We start from the raw sequence: 7,086 nt of genomic DNA, 5'->3' as shown, positions 1-7,086 counted from the left end.
CAACATACCACACACACACACACCACACCACACCACACCACACAGACACACACACACACACACACCACACCACACCACACACACACACACACCACACCACACCATACCACACACCACACACACACACACACCACACCACACACACACACACACACACTACAATATACCACACACACACACCACCGTGCCATGTGTAGTTAAGGGTTAAGATTGGAACAAAAGAAGCTGTGCTCACCTCTGAATGGTGGTTACCATGGAAAATAGCAGTATCTCGTACATTTCTTCATTGTATAATACATCCTAGCATTTTAGAAAGATACAAACGTGTTTATACAGGCTTTTGACCTAGTGCACTTATGGCGTACTAAGATCATGCTTCAATTTGAGTTATTTTGTAGACAAAATGATCTTTTATTTTATTGGACTATATTGTTTTTTTGTCTAATATTATGACCCATGCTCATTTAGGAAATGCTGCTACAAACTACACATAAAGAAGAGTCATTCAGTTCTGCTCTGTATTATGAACTTGGATTCCGTTGGTCAGGAATTCTCAAAGCACATAATGATGAACTGATGATATGTTTAATGTCTGGAGCCTCAGGTAGAAGACTGATTTGGGTGCCTTGCTTATCTGTTATCATTTGACATTTCAGCAATTTAGCAGAGATGATTTGAACTTTATGCTGGGTTAACTTGGACTATGATTTAACTATTTCTTCTGGGGTTGACATGACCCCTTCATGGAGCAGATATCTCTGTTGTGTCTGACACAATACTGTAGCTCAGCATAGTCATAGCAATGAGACAGGCAATGCAGTAAAGGGATAGCTAAGTCAATGATGAAGGCTGGTAAGGAGGCAGCATTAGGATTAAGGGATTATTACAGTATATAGGTGGGAGAAGGTTGACAGAATGGGCTTCCAGTAATACAGCTTTTCTGAGTCATCGTAATGAGAGTTTTTGGACATACAGATAATTTTGAGTTACTCATGTTTCTGTAAATCTCATTTAGTCCACTGGTTCTCCACATGGACTTGGGTAGAACCATTCATTTGGTCAGTATCATTTATTTGGCTCTATATGATGTGAATAAACATTTATATGGTTTCTGAAGAAATGTCATGCAACAGCTGTTAATTTCAATATTTGAATATAACCTGTCCAAATGACCTTGTGTTACATAACTTTTATCAGGAGACATGAACAAGTCTATTCATCCCAGGTAAGAAACAGTAACAGAGCAAATAAATGTTTCTGCCTTAGTTTATTTTAATGAACTAATAAGTTTATTGCAGTTGTTTACAGGAGTATGAGTGAAGTTTACCCACAGGAGCAAAAATGCCTCAAAGGCAATTGTATCATCCAAAAAGCTCATCCTAGAATCCATGATGACTCATGAAGCCTGCATCTCTGGAGCTTCTTGCATGGCTTTCGTATAGCTCAGCAAGTTGAGGTTTTCCTTTCCCCAACAATTGTTACTGCTTATATAACCTTATGGAGGGACCTCACAAATTTTATAAGTTTCAGGGATTTTCTGAGACTTGTGAGTTATTTGCCTTCTGAGCTTTGTAAATTTTCTTTGTTTCTTAAATAGTAAGGATTCCTCCTTGGTGATAAAATGTTTAAGTTTGGGAAAATTATTATACACACCTGTTTTTTCTCTCAACATTACACCTGGATTCTGAGATGTAGGAGCTTAACAGGGTACATCCTAGGAGAGCAACAAACAGTTCTGTGGCTTTGCATTTCATAGCCTCAAAAGTCACAAAACAATACTTCTGATTATTCTCTTAATTAAATGAATCACATATTTACCCAGATTCAAGCTGAGAAGTCACAGACACTCAAAGTAATCAGTGCCAAGGAATACACATTCATTTCTAAAGTTGTAGACATTCTATGATTACCTACAAATACATTGTGCTTTTAGTGTGTCTTATGAAAAAGTCAACATGTCTTTAACTTCTGCCATAAAATTCTTACATTGACATGCATTATATCTGTCAAAGTAATAGTGACAGAATAAGAGTCTATTATTATAGTTACGATTTTAAATGATTTTATTTCAGGAAACTTTCAGCATAATGCATTGCTCACATCATTTTAAGTACTTAGCTACAACTATTAGCCATCGTTTACTTATGCAATGAGTACACATTCTATGTTTGCATGCATCCCAATTGGTCTTTAACACTAAGGGTGGACCACAACCTATGGCAAAAAAATCTTGTTTGTCAGGTATTGTATGGGCTTGTGAGTTAAGATATTTTTTTAATTCTTTTTTTTAAATTTTTTATTAATTACACTTTATTCATTTTGTATCCCCCCATAAGCCCCTCCCTCCTCCCCTCCCGATTCCACCCTCCCTCCCCTTTCTGCATGCATGCCACTCCCCAAGTCCACTGATAGGGGAGGTTCTCCTCTCTTTTCTGATCTTAGTCTATCAGTTCTCATCAAAAGTGGCTGCATTGTCTTCTACTGTGGCCTGGTAAGGCTGCTCCCCCCTCAGGGGGAGGTGATCAATGAGCAGGCCAATCAGATTATGTCAGAGGCAGTCCCTCTTCCCATTACTAGGTAACCCACTTGGACACTGAACTGCCATGGGCTACATCTGTGCAGGGGTTCTAGGTTATCTCCACGAATAGTCCTTGGTTGGAGTATGAGTCTCTGGGAAATTCCCTGTGTTCAAATTATCTTGTTCGGTTGCTCTCCTTGTGGAGTTCCCGTCCCCTCCAGTTCTTACTATTTCCCACTTCTTACATAAAATTCCATTCACTCTGCCCATCAGTTGGCCATCAGGCTCAGCATCTGCTTTGACAGTCTATACTGCAGAGGCTTTCAGAGGCCCTCGGTGGCAGGTTCCAAGGTTGTTTCCTGTTTCCTTCTGGCTTTCAGAGGCCCTCTGTGGCAGGTTCCGAGGTTGTTTCCTGTTTTCTTCTGGCTTTCAGAGGCCCTCTGTTTATAGTTTTAAAAATACTATTATTCACAACAGCTGAAAACAATACAAAACTTGACTTTTAGTTCTCAGATATTTATTGGAATATGTCACAATGATTGCTTGCTGATGAATGGTACAAGGCTATCTTCATACCTGATGGCACAGTTTGACGTTAGAAATAGAAAACACATGGCTGGTAAAGTCTTTAACATCTGCTATTTGAGCCATTACAGAAAACAATGCCAACCCTTGGCATAAGGTACACAGTATTTATAAATCTTCACTTTCATAGTTTATGTTTGGGTGAGGAAATTGACCAATGCACATTACATCACATGCAAGTAAAATATGTAGGATATAAATTATACTGAGAAGGGGAGGAAGTCAAAGAAGAGGGATCACTATATCCAGTGGAATATAGGGTGAGCCCATCACTTGATTATACTTTTAAAGATGGAATTCCAACCCGGCCATGCGCATTCATGCTGAGAGGTTGAGTCTCAATGCTCCTTCCCTCTCCACCTTGCTATGTAGCGCATGCGGGCCTCCAACTCCACCCTCTTCTCACTTTTCTGCCTCTAAGAGCAGGGATTGCTTACACACATGTGCTTGTACCAAACTATTGGGACAGAGACCTTCAATCTCATTCTCTGCTGTACATCTCTTTCTCTGTCTCTCTGTCTCTGTCTCTGAATCTTTGTCAGTCTCTCTCTCTCTTTCTCTCTCTCTCTCTCTCTCTCTCTGTATGTGTGTGTGTGTGTGTGTGTGTGTGTGTGTGTGTGTGTGTGTGTATCCCTGTTTTTCTTTTTTCTTTGTCTTGGAAATCAAAGCTTTAACTCCAGCAATTTTTTTCTTTTTTTTTTTTTTTTTTTTTTTTTTGTGATTCAGAATTGTCTCAGCTACTTTGGATATACTGAGTTTCTACATGAAGTTTTAGGAGTTTTGTTTGTTTTGCTGGTTTGTTTCAGTTCATTAAAAAATTGTGTTGAGATTTTCATAGAGATTTCAATGAATCGATAGATTGGTTTTGGCAGAATGGTCTAGCTTGACTTTAGCAGAGAGAGTATATACAGCTCTACTCCTCATTACAAATAAAAGCAAAAGAGTGCCTTGAGAATATTTTAAAAAGAGAAGTAAAAATGTCTTTATTCCCTTCCTACTGCCCAGATCTAAAAAAACCTTGAATTATATTAAAATTATACTTTCTCAGTGCATTCACTTATGCTTTGGCCAGGCCAGACTAGCTTGCTCTTCCTTTTCCCTAAAGCTCTAAGAATTAGAAATTTCTTTGTCTTATGGATCTGAAGATCTTGTTTCTCCTTTCAGCAAACCAATGTGCTGGCTACAGTGCAGTGCCTTAACTCTCCTAACCTTCTGGGAGCAGAAGCATCTGCCTCTCTTACAAGACCCCATCTTGTTGCCCATGGTGTGATGTGTTAACTCTCTTAATGTCCTGAGCTCCGAAAGAAACTGATGAAATAATAGCAGGAGGAGCTTCTCCCTGAGGACATGGATTGTAGAGTGTCCATTTACAGTAACACTTCATCATCTTTTTTTTCCTGTTTTTTTAAATTAAATTTTTATTTTTTATATTAATTACAGTTTACTCACTTTGTATCCTAGATGTAGCCCCCTCACTCATTCCCTTCCAATCCCACCCCCACTCCTCATCTCCTCCCATGCCCCTCTCCGAGTCCACTGATAAGGGAGGACCTCCTTCCCTTCCATCTGACCCTAGCCTATCAGGTCTCATCAGGACTGGCTGCAATGTCCTCCTCTGTGGCATGGCAAGACTGCTCCCCCCTCAGGAGGAGGTGGTCAAAGAGCCTGTCACTGAGTTCATGTCAGAGACAGTCCCTGTTTCAATTACTAGGGAACCCACTTGGGTACTCAGCTGCCATGGGCTACATCTGAACAGGAGTTCTAGGTTATATCCATGAATGGTCCTTGGTTGGAGTATCAGTCTCAGAGAAGACTCCTGTTCCAAGATATTTTGGTTCTGTTCCTCTCCTTGTGGAGCTCCTGTCCTCTCCAGGTCTTTTTATCTCCCCCTTCTTCCATAAGAGTCACTGCACTCTGCCCAAAGTTTGGTTATGAGTCTGAGCATCTGCTTCGATACACTGCTGGGTAGAGTCTTTCAGAGGCCCTCTGTGGTAAGATCCTATCCTGTTTCTTATTTTCTCTTTCTTCCGATGTCCATCCCGTTTGACTTTCTGAGTGAGGATTGATCATCATACGCTGGGACCTCCTTCTTTTTAGCTTCTTTAGGTGTCCTGATTTTAGTATGTTTATCTTATAATATATGTCTAGTATCTACTTATAAGTGAGTATACCGTGTGACACTTCATCATCTTAACAAGTGCCTAATATGTAAAGGCCTGGCCCATATCTAGAATCTCTTTCACAAGACACTTGCTTGTAGTGGAAGATGTCCTCAGTCTCTGTGTCCTATTTGTTTTATATAGACTGTTGCTCTTCAGCAGAGCCCTGACGAGGAAGGCTGGTATGTTTCTCTGTGTCAGTAATGCCAGGCACAGGGAAGGCATTACAAGAAAAAGTATCAGAAGCAGTGTGCTGCTTAGAGATCTGTATTGGAGGATGAGAACTGAGAAACATGGATAGGAAAATGGACAAAACGCTGTTCTAAAAAAGCATGTGGTCACCAAGAGAGGGTACTGGTAGGCCAAGCATATTGGTGAGATGCAAGTTATGACACAGAAGCTTCTAGTAGGGAGTTCTACTGGGTGAATTTAGAGAAGGGAGACAGGAGTTGCAAAGGGCCACATTGTGGCTTAGGAATAATCACCACAGACTGGGGATACAGCTTCATGGTAAAGTTATTATTCAGCCTGTGTAAGAGCTTGGGTTGGGCATACATGGGACAGAAGGATCACCAGAATATAGGTACATAATCTCTGTACAGTGTGTGAGTCAGTGGGATCAGTGTAATACAGCGGTTCTCAACCAGTGGGTTGCAACCCCTTGGGGGAGGGGAGCAACCCTTTCACAGTGTCACCTAAGACCATTGGCAAAACCAGATATTTACATTACAATTCCTAACATTAGTAAAATTACAGTTGTGAAGTAGCAACAAAAACAATTTTGTGGTTGGGGGTCACCACACATGAGAAACAGTCTTAAAGGGTTGCAACATTAGGAAAGTTGAAAAGCACTGGTCTAAGAGGATGTACCTAACTCCCTTTAAGGAGATGGTTACAGGTAGATTCTTGTATCTAGACTGACCACAGATAGGAGAAGTGGAGAGTGGAACACTATGGCAAATGTGGCTAAGCCTTGTTATTTTTTGTGTACAATAAGAACCCTATACTCAAATTGCAAGCAGCATTTTGAGTAATTCTGTGATGGAATATAGAATTACAAATGTTGGCTATAATATGCTTATGCATGAATATATAGTTACAAGGGAAAATTCCTTAAGCCAATTACATCAAGTTGAGTTTGTTTGAACCATGAAAACAAAGCAATTCCAAGATCAAGCAAGTTTCAGAACTAGAGCAAGTTCTGAGAAGTCTGACCAAAGACAATAAAAGACCATTTGTAGTAAAGCAGAAACGAGGCATGCAAAGCCTCTTAATTGGCCACAGTTTAGTCAATCAACCAGGCAATTGGTTGCAGCTTAGGTAGTTAATTGATTACAGTGTCCAGCCCCCAACCAGATTCAGCAACTGTGACTAAACCCCACATTGGTTTCTTGGACCCCCCACAAGGCCCAGGCCAATCACAGTGTCATACTTTATTTAAATGTGTGTGTGTGTGTGTGTGTGTGTGTGTATGCGCGCGCGCGCGAGCACGCGCACGCGCATTTGTGTGTGAGTGTATAGATGAAACACACACAGTGACACTAACGAAGGACTCCTATCTGGTTCGTTGGTGTCCTGCAGGGCCAGGATTGCTGATGTTTTTCTCAAAAAAGCTTATTTCACCCACAAGCTTGCTAGTTCGTCAGCTCCTTGACATTGACAGAGGACGGATGAGACACTTGACAGAAATGGACAGGATCTGAATGGACCCAACTCCTTCCTGGGTTCAAGAATTCCCTTCTAGAAATCACAGCTCTCCTCGTGTGCCACACAACACTCTTCTTCTTCTTCTTCTTCTTCTTCTTCTTCTTCTTCTTCTTCTTC

The sequence above is a fragment of the Psammomys obesus genome, unplaced genomic scaffold (assembly GCF_907164565.1).
Source record: "Psammomys obesus unplaced genomic scaffold, mPsaObe1.curated_primary_1811, whole genome shotgun sequence".
Classification (NCBI taxonomy): Eukaryota; Metazoa; Chordata; class Mammalia; order Rodentia; family Muridae; genus Psammomys; species Psammomys obesus.
This window is presented reverse-complemented; position numbering follows the sequence as displayed.